Source organism: Chaetodon auriga, chromosome 10 (genome assembly GCF_051107435.1).
Source record: "Chaetodon auriga isolate fChaAug3 chromosome 10, fChaAug3.hap1, whole genome shotgun sequence".
Taxonomy (NCBI): domain Eukaryota; kingdom Metazoa; phylum Chordata; class Actinopteri; order Chaetodontiformes; family Chaetodontidae; genus Chaetodon; species Chaetodon auriga.
Genome location: NC_135083.1, coordinates 27,637,816 through 27,655,284, shown reverse-complemented (window position 1 = coordinate 27,655,284; position 17,469 = coordinate 27,637,816). Strand labels below are relative to the sequence as shown.

The following is a 17,469-nucleotide window of genomic DNA, read 5'->3' as shown; positions in this document are numbered from 1 at the left end:
ACCGATAGGTTCTTGGGGCTTTCTCTTATTCGAGAGGGAAAAGCTCCAACAAGTTTCAGCAGCCAATGGGAATGAAGGGACAAAGAAATACACTCACACTCACACATACCGCCAGCATACCACATACACAATGCGCTCACACTGTAACTCTACATCATAGGTCTGTAAAACACACGAAGAGCCTCCTCGCAAGGGTGGACACAAAGACATAAACACCTGTCAAATATAATGCAATCCCATGCAATAACTCTGCAATAAACAGCTGCAGGTTATTTATCAGTGTTTGTTGAGACTGCAGCTGCTACGTGTTGTTTCTCCTCGCGTCTGTATGTACAGCTGCAGCAAGCAAAAACACCTTTCAATAATGTAATGTAGCATTTAAAAAAAAAAAAAAAAAAAGCAAATACTGCGCAGTATTGCAGTGCACACTGCATATATTAATATTAAATATTAATACATTTACACTTTTACTTTGATTGGCTTATTCAGTTCTCTCTAACAGCAACCGATTCAGCTAATGTCGAGCAGTAAATATCCAGATGAAAGAAAAAAAGACTGAAAAGCTCACCTGGGCCTCCTCCGTCTTGACCGTGGTTCATAGCAATAACTTGTATGAGCAGGAGTGCACCATCTTTCTGTTTCCTCACTTATAGGCTACATACAGGCTGCACTATCGTTGTGATTGATGGAGTTACACTAGCAAAAAGTGTACACTTTTGTGAAGTGTAATATAATATAGGAAATTACACAAAAAAGGTTTTTAAAGAGCAAATCAAAATAAAAGAACATAAGAAAAACAAAGAGCAAAGGCAAACTACAGTATGCAGTAACTGGTTAGGTACATAGTGGTAGGTAGTGAATAATAAATATGGGATATGAAATATAGAGCTCTCTAGAGAGGAAAATTGTGAATATGGACATTGCAAAGAATAAAAAATTCAGAGGTAAAGTGAAAATGCAATGCAGTTTAATGTAAAGTCAGTCAGAAAAATCTAAGAATATACACTGCACAGCAGTAAAACAATATTGTATACAATATCGTCCACTAATCAGAAAGTCAGTGGTTTGATTCCTGCCCCTGCAGTCTGCATGTTAAAGTGTCCTTGGGCAAGACACTGAACCCCAAATTGCTCCTGATGCTGTGCCATCAGTGTGTGACTGCGCATGTGAATGGTTATTGCTCCTGATGAGCAGGTGCAGGGTAGCCTCTGCTGCAAGTGTATGAATGTGTGTGTAAGTGGATGAATGCTGACTTGTGTTTTAAAGTACTCTGCATGCTTTCCAAGAAATAAATTATTCAGTTCTTACTCAGCTGACAAGGTGTTGTGATATTTTCCAAAAAAAAACCATCAATGTGGAAGTAAAGGACAGCGGTCTTTGTGAAGAGGTAAATATATAGTCTATCATTAAGTATAAGGACTCCAAGCAAGGAGGGCTAAGTAGGGCTAGTGCATTATTAATGCAACTTTTCACACAGAATATCTCATTCTTTTATTATACTATATCATAATATCCTAATGTGTTATTTGATATATTTATATTAGTTGTGTATGAAAAAAGTATACAAAAGCAAAGAAATACAAACCAATGAAATCTGTGATTTCATTGTAGCCCATCCCAAGCACCACTTCCACACTAAATCCATGGCCCTGTTTTGTTGCACTGCATGTAACAGTATAACACTGCAAATTGTGAAATACAGGGCAGGTCAAAATATTAGGAACATCTTACCTTAATAAACTATAGCACAATATGATTGTGGTTAAAATAATGTAAATATATTATAATAAAATCAATATACAACACATGGAAATAATGTGGATTTACTAAGCACACTGTAAACACCCTACAGTGATCCATTGGACTACAACATGATCAAAAAAAATTTCTGTGATGATGTCTTTGTGTTCACGTTTCAAGTGAAAACAACCAAGTATGTCAAATGAAATAGTAAAGTGTTCAGCCTCCACTGTGTGAACACACACACACACACACACAAACACAAACACACACACACACACACACACACACACACACACACTTTTTGCGGGGTTTTGGTGTTTTTTGGTGAAACTGAAATTGAAAAAAAAAGAATTAACCAAGTGGTTTCACAGCCATAAAATAATGGATCAGCATGAGACAAGATTATCAAGATGAAAATACCAACATACTGATAATATTAATGTATCTTGTTCCTAAATCTTCCTTTATTTTTCACGAACACACTGGTATATATATATATATATATGTATCGATAGATAGATAGATAGATATACACATATATACATATACAGTATATATATATAGACACACACACACACACACACACACACATATGTATATGTGTGTGTGTGTGTATGTGTGTGTGTGTGTATATATATACATATACATATACAGTGCTTGTGTGTGTCTATATATATATATATATATACGTATATATCCCCTTCTAGCCCCGCCTGGGAGCTTGAGGGTTCTGCGCGGGATCTTGGCTGTTCCCAGGAGTGTGCTCTTCTGGACAGAGAGCTCAGATGTTCTTCCTGGTATCTGCTGGAGCCATTCTCCCAGCTAGGGGGTTACCACTCCGAGTGCCCCGATCACTACTGGGACCACTTTTGCCTTTATGCCCCACATCATCTCCAACTCCTCCTTGAGACCCTGGTATTTCTCCAGCTTCTCGTGCTCTTTATTCCTGATGTTACTGTCACTTGGGATCGCTACATCCACCACAGTCACCTGTCTTCTGTTCTTTGTCTACCACCACTATGTCTGGTTGGCTCGCCATCGCCAGTTTGTCTGCCTGGAACTGGAAGTCCCACAGGATCTTGGCTGGATCACCTTTGGAGGCGTCTTCCACCTTGATCAATTCAATTTCAATTCAATTCAATATCCCTTTATTAATCCTGTGAGGGGAAATTCCAGCAGCATCAGTAGAGCAGACAGAGTAATATAAGAAGTGCATGCAAATTAAAAACATCAGTATATATACAAAAGAGTGAGAATTTTAAATAAAAATAAAATGAAAGAAATTGTAAAAAATTGTAAGAAATTGTAAATAGTATTTACAGACTATTATGTACATGTTTTATTGCACAGCTTATTGCCCAGACTAATGCACTGGGACCTCCAGCCCATACTCGGTACAGATGTTCCTGTGTATGATGCTAGCCACCTGGTTATGATGCTCCATGTATGCCTTCCCTGCCAGCATCTTACACCCTGCTGTTATGTGCTGGATTGTCTCAGGGGCATCTTTGCACAACCTGTACCTGGGGTCTTGTCTGCTGTGGTAGATCCCAGCCTCTATTGACCTTGTGTTCAAGGCTTGCTCTTGTGCGGCCATGATCAGTGCCTCTGTGCTGTCGTTCAGTCTAGCCTTTTCCAGCCACTGGTATGTTTTCGCTACGTCAGCCACTTCCTCAAGTTGTCGATGGTACATGCCATGCAGGGGCTTGTCTGTCCATGCCAACCTTTCTGGCTCCTCCTTACTGGGCTTCTGCTGCCTGAGGCATTCACTCAGCGGGTCATCATTGGGGGCCATCTCCCTGATGTACTCCCAGAGGCTTGCTGTTTCCTCCTGGATAGTGGCATAAGGAGTTTCCTTGTCTTGATATCAGTGGTTTCCATTTATTCCAGTGGCCAGGATATTATACCAGCAGGGTATCTGACTACTGGCAGGGCGTAGGTGTTTATTGCCTGGATCTTGTTCTTGCCATTCAGCTGACTCTTCAGGACCTGCCCCACCCTCTGAAGGTATTTGGCTGTGCCTGATCTCCATGTTGCCTCCTCATGATTGCCATTTGCCTGTGGGATCCCTAAGTATTTGTAGCTGTCCTGAACATCTGCTATGTTGCCTTCAGGTAGTTCAACCCCCTCAGTGGTGATCATCTTCCCTCTTCTGCATACCATCCGTCCACACTTATCCAGTCTGAATGACATCCTGATGTCATTGCTGTATATCCTGGTGAGGTGAGTGAGGGAGTCAATGTCATGCTCACTCTTGGCATACAGGTTGATGTCATCCATGCAGAGGAGGTGGCTGATTGTTGTCCCACTTCAGAATCAGTATTGAAAGCCACTCTTGGTGATGATCTGGCTGAGGGGGTTTAGGCCTATGGAGAACAGCAGGGGGGACAGTGCATCTCCTTGGTATATACCACATTTGACACTCACTTCTGCAATTGGCTGTGAGTTGGCTTCCAGAATTGTCTTCCACAACCCCCATCGAGTTCTTGATGAAGGCTGTCAGACACAGAGGCGATAATAGCATAATGTAATATGGAGGCTCAAAGTCTAGTCAGGAGGGCGTCTCAGTAGACTGAGAATGGGACACCACAGTTTCTGTCCTATTTCCTACCAGTAGTCAATGTTAGCTTCTGCCATTATTTCCCTTCTGCTAAACCATGATCCTTTGCTAACCCAAAAAGCCTCAAAATGCAATCCTTAAACATTAGAAGTGGTGTATCAGGTATCAGTCAGATCAAAAAAATCCCTCATATGGGTAAATCTTTTCCAATTAAATATTCTGTTGTTTTGACTTGAGGAGATTGGTCTAAATTGTGCTTCCTGCAAAGGAGAAAACAGGAGCATTTGAGAGTTACTAATGTCAGCTTAGCATAAAAAAGGCACCTGTAGTCATCCTCTGTTGAAAAAGAAAATGGATCAGAATTCAATAATCAAGCAAGCTTTGTGTGTATTAAGTATTTTTTGTTTCATTCATCTTGGTTTGCTTTCAGGTAGTGTCAGAAACAGCTCTTTTGCAGGTCGAAAGGCCACCAACAAGCAAGATCGATGTTCAGACCAACATGTCCAAATACCTAAACCACAGAATAGTTTGATTGCCAAAGACTCTCAAAATATCATATATGACTGTGGAGGAGGGGCGGCACGGTGGCACAGCAGGTAGCGCGTGCCTCACAGCAAGAAGGTCGCTGGTTCGATCCCCGAGTCGGGCAGGGCCTTTCTGTGTGAAGTTTGCATGTTCTTCCCGTGCATGCGTGGGTTCTCTCCGGGCAGTCCGGCTTCCTCCCACAGACCAAAAACATGCTTCATTAGGTTAATTGGTGACACTAAATTGTCCTTAGGTGTGAGTGTGAGTGTGAATGGTTGTCTGTCTCTATATGTGGCCCTGCAATCGACTGGCGACCGGTTCAGGGTGTACCCGCCTCTCGCCCGTTGACAGCTGGGATAGGCTCCAGCCCCCCCACAACCCCGAAAGGGATAGGCGGTACAGAAGATTAATGAATGAATGACTGTGGAGTATCAGCAATAGCCATACTAGACCTTCGTTGTACTGGACCTTCATCGTCATCAACAACAGTGCGGTGTGGATAGCTCAAAACTTTAAGGTTTTTAAAATAACTTATAAATAAAATTAATGGAGCAAAGCTCTATTAGTCCTAACATTGTCATGAGGAGCAGTTGTTCAGGGTTGTCCATCATGGATAACCCTGAATATCCTCTTCACCACCTTGTGGAAAGACAGCAGAGCTCCTTCTCCAATAGACTGCTCCAGCTCCGCTGTCACAAGGACCGCTTCATTACACTGTACAATAGTAACTTAAACAGTTAATCCACCTACCTCACAAACCCCAATATTTCAATGTTGCATGTTATTTGCACTATTGCAATATTGCACCTACTTTTTATTGTTTACATTTATTTATCTGTAACTTGAACATATTTTTTCTGGTATATAGTTTATAGCTCTGGCTCTCTCGCTCTCTTTACTTGTTTATATACTTAGTTATATTCATTCATTTTATTCATTATTATTTATTCATCTATACCCGCGTATCCCTTTCGGGGTTGCGGGGGGCTGGAGCCTATCCCAGCTAGCAATGAGCGAGAGGCGGGGTACACCCAGCCAGCCGATCGCAGGGCAACATAGACAAACACACAGACAGACAACCATTCACACTCACACTCACACCTAAGGCACGCGCACTACCTGCTGCGCCACCGTGCCGCCGCTTAGTTATATTGTATTTCTATAGTATTATTATAATATTATATAATTCAATTCAATTCAATATTCCTTTATTAGTCGTGCGAGAGGAAATTCCAATTTACAGCAGCATCAATAAAGCGGATAGAGTAGTATGCAAATTAAAAACAACAAGTAAATACAAAGGAGTGGGATAAAAAGAAACGTCATCCTAAAAAATTGTAAATAGTATTTACAGAATGTTATGTACAGGTTGTATTGCACACATTATTGCACTGATTACCTGCAGCAGTTTTTGTTGTGTAGTCTGAGAGCTGCAGGGAGGAATGACCTGCGATACAGCTCCTTCACACACTTTGGATGTAGCATCCTGTCACTGATGGAGCTCCTCAGTGCAGTGAGTCTGTGTTGGGGGGGGATTGACCGTCATGGAGGACAGCTTGGCTGTCATCCTCCTCTACCTCACCTCCTCTACCAGTTCCAGAGGGCATCCCAGGACAGAGCTGGCCTTCCTAATGAGTTTGTCCAGCCTCTTCCTGTCAGCTGTTGTGATACTGCTTCCCCAGCAGACTACACCGTAGAAAATGGCAGAGGCCACAACAAAGTCATAGAAGGTCTTCAGGACTGCCCCACGCACCCCAAAAGACCTCAGCCTCCTGAGCAGATAGAGTCTGCTCTGTCCTTTTTTGTAAAGTGCAGTGGTGAGTCCAGTCCAGTTTGTTGTTCAGGTGAACACCCAGGTACTTATAAGATGTCACCATCTCAATGTCCCTTCCCTGGATGTTCACTGGTGATGGTGAAGAGTACGCAACCAGTTCCTTGGTTTTACCCGCATTAATCAGGAGGTGGTTCTGCTGGCACCAGTCCACAAAATCCTGGATGAGTCCTCTGTATGACCTGTCGTCCCCATCTGTGATGAGGTCAACAGTGGCAGAGTTATCAATCATCATTATAATATGTATTATATATTATAATACATGTTATATAACTATATATGTAGTTAGACTTAGTTATAATTTAAGAATTGCTGTTATTTCATGTTTATACGCTAAGTTATATTGTTTAAGAACATTCTTTTTCTCTTAGTTTTCATTCCTTATTCTTCTTTATTGTATATATTTTGTGTTTATGTGTAAGTTTTAGCTGCTTTTCCAAATTGGGATCAATAAAGTAAAAGTCTAAGTCTATGGGCTCTATTTTCGTTTCCGCCGCAGGCGCGGTGGAGGCGCGGCGCAAAGTCAGGTGCGCTTCGCCAATGGGGCGTGGCAGCGCAGACTTTGGTATTTCCGTGCAATGCGCTGCAGGCACAACTACTCCCCCTTCTCATCTCAGTCCCACCCAGCGGCGCAACTCGAAGGAGGGAGGGGAGAAGGCGTGGAGTGGGTTTGACACTGCCGAGTCCAATCCTCTCCAATCACACCAGCTCCAGGCCTCACCTTTAAAAACGCTGCTGGCGAGGCGCATGGCAAGTTTCGAGGATGACTGAGCCATCCTCTCATCCAGAGGGGTGTCCCCCTGAAAGACTGTAGGGATGCTAGAATTCGCCAGGATGAACGAGTCATGTGCCAACCCGGGGAAACTGGCATAGACATTTGGCTCCAGGCAATTTGAGTCACAGATCACCTGAATATTGACGGAATGGACCCCCCTTCGGTTCACATAAATGTGGGCTTGGGTCTCTGGGGCACACAACTGCACATGAGTGCAGTCGATTGCTCCCAGGACCCCGTGGAATCCAAATTTCAACACTTAGATTCCAGCTGGCTCTCAGGTGTTGCAGGGAAAGTGAAAGTCATTTGTATGTCGGACTAGACTGGACGAAACTGCATGTATAGCCGAGCAGACAGCGGACTGACTGATCCCCACTACCGAGGCCACGGTATGTTGAAAAGACCCGGCGGCGAAGGTCAGAGCCACTGTCACCCTTACCGCGACCGGGAGAGCGCAGCTGGGGTGCACATCGGAGGCCTCTGATGCGCGCTACCACGTCGACGACCTCCCTTGGCAGGTATGCTTTGTTCCTGTGAAATGCAAAAGAGTAGATGATTAAAGAAAACTGCAAAGCCTACAGTGTTGAAGGCGTTATTCTCGTGGCCCACCTGCACACCTGCTCACTCATGTCCAAATATATAAATTTAGGTCTGACTGTATGTGCTGACTCAGATCGTTGCATTGAATTGTGGCTGTTGTTTATTGATCGCAGTTAAATGCCAGACACTGTGGAAACCTGCCTGTGAGGTATTTACGAAAATCCACTTGCCCAGCGGCGCGCCGCTGGCGCACAGAGTGAAACCAGGTCTGGGGTGGCGAGCTTTCAGCGCACTTTTACGCCACTGGCGTGGACCAAAATGGACCGAAAATCCAAATCCGCCGGCTGATCCTGCCGACACTTCCTCTTACGGCGCCGCAATGCGCCGTAAGAGGAAGTGGCGTACCTCTGTGCGCCTCGGTTTACCAAAATACCAAGTGCGCTGCGCGCCCGCCTGCGCTGCACGACAATACCACTGCGCGGGGTGCGCAACCTGCACTTCGCCAGCGGCGGGGATGAAAATAGAGCCCCAGTATGTTGAATGTTTAACCTTATCAACTTCACTGATTTTTTTAAGTATATGCTTATTCTGAATTTTACATTTCAAATTTTATTTTTCCTGATGTTCCTTTAATCTTTACTTTACTTTACTTTATTTTTGTGAATTACTGTATAATTTGATGTTTTTGGCCTCTAAACATTACTGATAACCACTTCACTCTAATATGATGGCATTTTCAGACTAATTCTCAATCATAAAAACAGCTTTAGGTGTTTCACTGTGGGACTCACAGGCTATGATATCTGCTAATGGAGATTTCTCTGACAGTAGAGTTCCATCTGTTCCCCATGTCCCCTGCTGACATGCCCTGTCCTGCAGCCTCCATATCATGTGATGGGCTGGTTGCTTGTTTTTGTATTAACCAGTTAGATCAGGCTCACCCTCATAAATGCCAAAAAAGAAAAGAGTCTGTGTGAGCCACATGAAAGTAGCAGCCCCCATTCACCATGCACAGTGTCAATTGGTTTCACTTAATCAATCTTGGTGACCGAGCCATGAATGCCCCAGTTCACCAAACAGCAAAAGTTCCAGGCTTGTCTGCTCCAAACAACATGACTTTCATGTTCAAAATCAGGAATAATAAATATACTTGAAATATTTCAAGTTATATCAAATCCACTTTGGGATAAAATTCTGTTCATCTTTTTTTAAAAAACAGAAAACATATGTATGCTGTAAATGTATATTCAGACAGCATCATTCAGGGTCAGGAGAAATGTAAAGCCTAAAAGCACTAGTTCATACCACTGGCATTATTATTATTTACACATATTTACTCCTGAAACATGGCAGCATTTGAATCAAAGGCCAGTCTAGCACAAACGTTACCGTCATATCTGGATTAACCTGCGAACGGGCTCCAGGGCAAAAATGAGCTGCTGGTCTCTTCTTATCTGTATTCCTCCCCTCTCTGTGCAGTGTGTATGGTATTATTATGCTAGAATAATACATTCCCCAAAGATCTGCTGTGTGGCCAATTGAATAAATGCATACATTTAGGTAATGCAACATCTCAGTGAAATATGGGAGATTTGATTAGATTTGATCGTGACACAGTGACCCTCCTCAAAGCACAGCTTCAAGAGGAAAGAACCATTTCAGTGCAGCACATTCCTAAACACATTTGTAGTCAAATGTGTTTGTAGTTCAGAGCATTTTATTCTTCTTGCATCTCTTTGCTTCTCTTTCTTCCTTGTATCGATTCATTCCAAACTATTTGACTGGATGTTCCATACTCAGACACAATTATGCTGCTAAATTCACTGTAGCCTTTTTGCCTCAGCATCAGAAAGCATGGAGGTCTCACTAAACAAGCGAAACACAAACGTTAGCTCAAACTCTAATCCAATTTCAGATGGAGGGAATTATTTCCATACGATTTTAACATCCATTTTCGCGTTTTGTGTGTGTGTGTGTGGGGGGGGGGCATTTTTGGTCACAATAATTTTGTTTTGGTTTCAGAGTTCCACAACAGGATGCCAGACAAGCCTGGTGTGTGTCTGGTCAAAGTTCAAACTGATGTGGTGCATTTGGAGTTCAAATGTTGTCTCTCCACGTGGTTCAGGAACCACACCTCAAACCCACAAATAGAATCTCATCGGGCCATGAAGGCCCACAGCAATATGAATATACACACAAGAGAACCAGCTCACTCTGCTTATAAACAACAATGTTATGAAAGAAGGAGACTGAAGGTGAACAACAAATATGTGCCAAACTGTATATTCTGAAATCAGTGATTAGAGTGGACATATGGCATTTCATCGTCCCTTTGTGAGGTAGCTATATTTAGCATTACTGAAGGGAAAAGACGCAAATCTGTCATACTGAGCTCAGTGAGTGATACAAAAATAAAGTCAAAGTCTTCCTAAAGTCAAAGCCATCACTGGAAACATAGCTAATTTCTTATGGTCGGGTATTTTTTTACTGTTTTGCTGGCGTGTTACAACTCTGTCGAAAGCATCGCTAACTTGTTTTTTCACAGGCGATTACAGCAAGAACAAGACGGGCTCACAGTCCAGCAGAGCATGGGACCTTCATGAGGCTGAGAGCCACCTCCAGGATCAATGTTGCCATTTTGTTGATCAAGCAACGCAGATCCACCATGCAAGATGCATTTCATTTGCTAAATAGCTGTCTGAAGCGCCTATTCATTGAGCAATTTTTCACAGGGGTAAATGTGGATATCATGATGATGATGATGTGGAGCAGTTGAATAACATCTCCAGTCTGCACAAGATCCATTTGGTACATTTGCTTCAATGTTGTATCATGCAAGTTTTCAGTCTTTGTTCCTAAGTTGAACTCATGTCTGCACCACTATAGAGTTGGGCTTTTCTTTTACTTAAACTGCACATTAATAATAACAATAACACTAATTATTAAAAAGTGCTGTTCTTAAATTAGAGACAATAAAAAAGGCTAACGGTTAACACTGAAATATAAGGAACAAAATCAACTCAATAAAGTGAACAGGGTAATAATAAAAAAGATTAATAAGATGAAAAGACAAACTATAAGGCTTTCAATAGGCTCCAGCTTCATCCACTGACAAATATTGAATAATAGTGTGGAATGAGCTAGCAGGTCTTGGGCCTTTGTATGTGGCTTGCTGAGTTAAACTGATGTGAATGTTGATTTACCAGCCTAGATTTCTCAGTTCTTCAAAGGATCTTAAAACGTATCTAGAACTGCCATGAGGGCAAGTCCTGTTTCTTCACAATTAAGTGACTAGCACTTTTCAACATGAATCTCAAACATGAACTCTTTTTCAGATAATAACATGCAAATTACTGAGAATCATCAAAAAAAAAAAAAAAAGGTTATACAATAAAACCATTCCATTCTCACTTTAAACTCATCACATACAGACACTTGGTCAGGACGCCTTGACATCACTTTTTAAGGCACTAGGTTCCCCTATTTCAACTTGCAGCATCGTTGGACAGATGTCAATAGACAGCCCGTTTTCATGCCCAACAAGTCAAATGGTATAGTATAACAAGTAACAAAAGTCCACATTTGGAGTAAGGTGGGGTGGTTGGACAGATAAAGTGCAGGACTTTCACTCAGGAGAGTGGGCTTCATGTCCTGCGTGAAACCAGAAGTGAAGGTTCATTTCTTTTATAAGTGAAGCAATGGAACCTAAGTATTGTAAGTAACGTGTAACTAAGGTATTTGTTTTAAGTTAAATCATGATCTTTTCCCAAAACTAACCAAGTAGTTTTGGTGTCTAAACCTGATGAAAGTGTTTAATTGGGTCCCTTAAATGACCTGCACCTGCAGTAAAAATGTGTTTTCATTTAATAATCAACCAATCACATGAGCACTGATACCAGTTTCAACTCTCTGCTTATATCATCTTCATTTCAAAATAAGAGCACATTGATAATCAGCATAACTTAATCTAAGATTAGCAAATCAAACCTGTGTTCAAAGGACTGAGTTTACTGGATGAGAATTAACCGGATCATTTTAGTTGGCTGAAATGTTAGCCTTGATTGGAAATGCCGTGTATGGAGAATGGGACCCAGGCCAGATGTATGTATGAACAGAAGGCAGCTAAATCTCACTTAGGGTTTTTGTTAGTTTTGGTTTTTTAACTTTCAAATGCATGTCATGAACAACAGTGAATGGAGGCTGCTCCGATCATAGTCACAGTGTTGACTGGAAGCTGGTCAAAAGTCACTTACAGTCAGTGAACGGCCAGAATAAGATTGAGGACGACATCACATAGTAGAGAGCATCTGGGTGGCTGTGGCCCAGGAGGCTCAGGAGGTAGAGCAGGTCATACACTGGTGCTTTGATTCCCAGCTCCTCTCTTCCACATGTCAAAGAGGATGGCCATGCATGGTACCTCGCTGCCATGGTTGTAGAATGTGTGTGTGTGTGTGTGTGTGTGTGTGTGTGTGTGTGTGTGTGTGTGTGTGTGAATGAGAGGTAAATCAAAATAGTTTGGATGAAAGTGCTTTATAAATGCTGCCATGTAGTATTTGCCCTCCTATACAATTGCTCAGTATCATGTGACCAAAGCACTGCTGTCAAAAAGTTACAAGGCACTATTTCAAATTTTAAAATTTTAGTTCAGTTTCTAGTCAAAATTTTAGATATTTGCATGTTTTTTCTCTGATCCACCTCTTTGAGTACCTGCACTTTCTGTATTTCTGAGTTTGCTGCTGTAACATTACAGTAACACACTTGGATTAATAAAGGATTCTATTTAGCCATTGTCTTCAGGCATTATGACGATGTCAGTAGAGCAAAAGCAAATGCCTTTGACGAGGATTCAGATCAAACCTCCTAAATATTATTCTCTGACACAGTCCTCAAGTCAGCTGTAGAACCTGCATGATTCACATTTAAGATGAACAACATTTCATAGATTACATGAAGATATACATGAATTTAGATGCATCTATAAAAGCCTTTCTCAGATCAAATCATGAAAACATCTGTTCATAAAGAACATACCTCAGGCAGTAAAGTAACAAAGATATCCACCTGAAGCAATGAGTTCCATTTGGTGTCTCAAGGGCACATCCTCACATCATGTATCAGTAAATGAAAACACAGAATTTGAACTTTAATTATGCAGTTTATTTACTAGCCATCAACGACATACACTGGCAAACAAATGCAGGTATTAACCTAAATGTTGACAGCAGATGTTCAATATTTAATAACTTTTTTCATATGATTAACTGTGGCTTAGAGTATAGTGTGAGACTAACTGTCCCTCTAGAACAAGGTATTACTAAAAACTGTAGCAGCATTCTCTCAGCATTAAACTACAGACACAGAACAATCTGCACTGCTCTATTAAAAATGCTATTCTTAACAATCATGAATGTATGTGTCTCCACCAGGAACAACAGTGGGCAACTGGCAGTTGATGCCAACCTTGAAACCAGTGGGGCACCAGTCTACAATCTGGATGGTGCGCTTGGTCTTGATGGCAGCAATGGCAGCATTTACATCTTTGGGCACCACATCATATACAGCAGGCAGCAAGCCATGTACTTGCCGTGGCGAGGGTCGCATTTCACCATCTGATTGGCTGGCTCGAAGCAGGCATTTGTGATTTGAGCCACTGAGAGCTGCTCATGGTAAGCCTTCTCAGCAGAGATGGCAGGAGCATAGCTGGCCAGAGGGAAGTGGATACGGCGATATGGCACCAAGTTGGTCTGAAAGTCTGTCAAATCAACACTGAGCGCACCATCAAAACAAAAGGAAGCAGTGACGGATACAAGCTGACTGACCAGCCTGCTCAGGTTAGTGTATCCGTGACGCTCGATGTCGAGGTTCCTGCAGCAGATGGCCTTGTTGTCCACCATGAAGGAGCAGTCACAGTGCTCCAGGGTGGAGTGGGTGGTAAAGGACAGAGTTGTAGGGCTCTACCACAGTGGTGGTCACCTGTGCACTGTAAATAATTTTCCTGTAAAATAACATAACAAGAGCTGGCAGCAGGGACCCCAGCAGTATACCGTTATTTTTACAGTATTAATACGTAAAATTACTTCTTTTTTTTTTTTGTGAATATCCCTTGGGGATGAATAAAGTATCTATCTATCTATCTATCTATCTAGCCTGTAAACCAGAAAAACAGTATATTTCTATATTTCTACTATTTACAGTAAAGAGCTGGCAGCAAAGACGCCAGCAATATACCGTAATTTTTCAGTATCCATACTGTAAAATGACTTAACAGTAGTAGGCTGTAAACCAGAAATACAGTATATTTCTGTATTCACACTGTTAAATGATTCACAGTCTAATAAATTTAAAAAAAATAATAAATTCAGCATATTTCTGTGATTATTTGGAAATTACAATAATATTCTGTTTAGGTTGTTACTTTAACTTCCCACAGTTTACTGTAGACAGGAACAGTAGATAATACAATAACTAAATTCAGCAGTTTCCTAAAATATCAGTCTTCATTGCAATCAATATTGATTGCAATGAACTTCATTATTCTCAGGGCTGTAGACAGTTGCTTAAGATATGCATTATTGTGAATATTATTTATTATTTATTATTTATTATTTTATTTCAAAGAGCAATGTAAATGTCAACATGAATACTGGTACTCTCAAAAAATGGAAAAAAGAAAATTAACCCTGTTGGACAACGCTGAAAGGAGATTTCTAGTAGCAAACAGAAACAGCCTAGCATCTGCTTTAGACTGTGGCAATAAACATAAATTCTTAAATTGCTTATCAGAGACTGCCCCTTACCCTTACCAAACATGAGGAGCATAACCTATAGTTGTCTTTTTTAATTTAAGACATAAGTTTGAACACTTACTAAAGTCTTGTCATAAGTGATTTATCTTACCTACAGTAACTTAAGCTTTACCTTGAATAACACAATGGGTCTAAGAAAAGGACCAAGGCAACAAATACACATCATTAGCAATATTTGGAAAACTACACTATTAAGACTATTTAAGGAACATTAAGACCTTTTTGATTACATGAAGAACATTTGGCAAACAAGCATCTTTGGCACATTTTGGAAAAAAAAAAAATGCCCACAGGATTGTGTTTAATAGTTGTATGAGTAGGATTAAAATTTCCTCAAAAGTCAACTTAAAAGATTTACATTATGTAATCTGCAATGTATTCTCTGCTATCTGTGAAAATATACTTTCATAATAACATTTTGAACATATGCAATTGGCACAATTGGCAACATTTGGAAAACAAACTTAAGAACATTTTGAAAATGTGCATTAAGGCCATTTTGAAAAAATTACAGTACAGTACAACATTTTGACAATATGCATCAATAATATGCATCAATAAAAACATTTAGGAATGAAACTGTAAGGTAGGCACCTGTGCCACTGTGAGCTAGACTTGCAGGTTACCTCTTAAAATTGTCCTGTGTGGTAGGCTTGTGTTTTTACGTCTTAGTTCTTGTAGATCCAGGAGAGATTACCATCACTTTGGTAGCTGCTGTTCCTCTCTGCAGCAGTATTCCAGTGTTGCTACTGTCAAACAACAACAAACAATCATAATCAAAATAATAAATAAACTATACAATCAGGAATGTACAGTACACACTACAAGCTAATTCTTATAAAGTTAATAATACCAGTTCTCTTGTGACTTAATGTGGCAATACCAGACTGTCAAAACAAAGAGAGCGAGATTAAAGAGCTCACCGATCTATATGAAGTTCCATTCAAAGTCAAGCAGATTCTTCAGTAGCATGGCAACGCTCAATTAAATGCAATGAATTGTTTTTTGTCTTTCTTCATTGCACAGAGTGGACTTGAATGACATATAGAAGTGACATCAAATAGAATTACAATAAAGAAAGACTATAGTTCAACAAAATACCCAGTCTCTGTGTGTGTGTGTGTGTGTGTGTGTGTGTGTGTGTGTGTGTGTGTGTTTTGTGGCATGATTGTACCATACTAATACCACTTTGTGCAAAAAAAATACAAACACATTAATTTAATTGTATATATCCATATAATGATGACAAGGAATGGTTTTACCTCTGAATTAATTCCAGAGTGCAGGCTGCCTCATCTTGATACTGAAGGTTGATTATATAATAGATTGCAAACATAGCAGCAAGTCCCATTGCAAATGTTGGTGTCATGCCCTCAGAGATTACACGGCCCTCCAAGGTGATCATCCAACCTCTAATTGTGACTTGCCTTGTTGCACCTGAAGCTTCAAGTGACAGCAACATGGAAATACATGTTACCTTGTGTAAACATTTGTAAACTCAAGATGAATGGCTGATATGATATATAATGTGTCTATCAATGAATGTAAATGAAATGTATACCAGGCAGTATCAGGCGAGGACTTGCAGGAAGACTCAGAGTTGTCTCAATGTCAGCTGCAGTTGCAGACACTTGTAGGGAACAAATACATTATGCTTACCATAATAAGATTTTTAATAGTGCCATAGTAGGGCAAAGAAGACAAGTGAAATACTTTTTAAAACCTTGCACCTTCTTTACCCATGATGCAATTTAGCAACTGTGTGACAACATGGAGATAATTTATCAGTTTACATCCAGCTTCCTCTGAGCCACAAAAGAATTTCTACTACTGTTTTCATATATGTAGTAGTACTCCCCAAATTAGGTGTCTGGACACTTAAGATTGGTGGAGTCACCCTTTAAAACACAGGGTTAGAAAGAAAACATAAAACTTACATCTGTAAGAAGGATCAGCCGGTTAGGTCTTATCCAAAGTGTGCCATGAGCAACAAAGTGCCATTTCATTATCTTCACCATTAGAGAGGATATTCTTGACATTTTTTCTGTGATGGCTCTTCAACATTCCTCCATACTGAGTTCCAAGCTATGAAGCACATTGATGTCTGTGAGCAACTCAAAATGTACATATATATACCTTGGCGTGAAAAGAAAAGGCCATTTGCTTTTCACATCTTCAATGTCAGGTGGTGGAAGTGTATTCGTATGGCGACGCTGTGGAGAGAATGTGAGCTCCATTAGATTTGCACTTTCTGCTCCACCTGCAGCCTCCTGTCTGTAAATCTCCTCCAGTCTCTGGCGGTGCTGCTCCACAGTCTCATCAGTTTCTTCTGGGGGTAGCTCTTGCTGAAATCATGTACATGCATATGTGTCAGTTGGACCCCTCTTGCCTGTAGAGGATCGGTGGCATGAGAAGCTTCTGTCACGGTTCACATTCTCAATGCGGTTTTTCACTTGAATCAAAAGTGATGTATAACCTCCACACAAAAGTGACCCACCAGGTGTAAAACTCTTTGGGTACTGCCTGATGATTTCGAACCACAGTAAGGCACTGTGCACGAGTGGGGTTAGCTTCATACCTTCTCATTTCATCCGCAAGTACTCGTATCATCTGGCGTCTGGCTTAGGTCTCTTGCCATTTGCAATTGCAGAACGAATTTCATGTGGCATTTGTTCCCAAGGGACCTAGA

At 40.9% G+C, this 17,469-nt stretch overlaps 1 pseudogene; it reads right to left on the bottom strand.

The window, feature by feature from the left end:
* Positions 1–13,368: 13,368 nt before the first annotated feature.
* On the bottom strand, positions 13,369–13,983 carry LOC143327447 (tubulin alpha-4A chain pseudogene; annotated as a pseudogene).
* Positions 13,984–17,469: the final 3,486 nt, after the last annotated feature.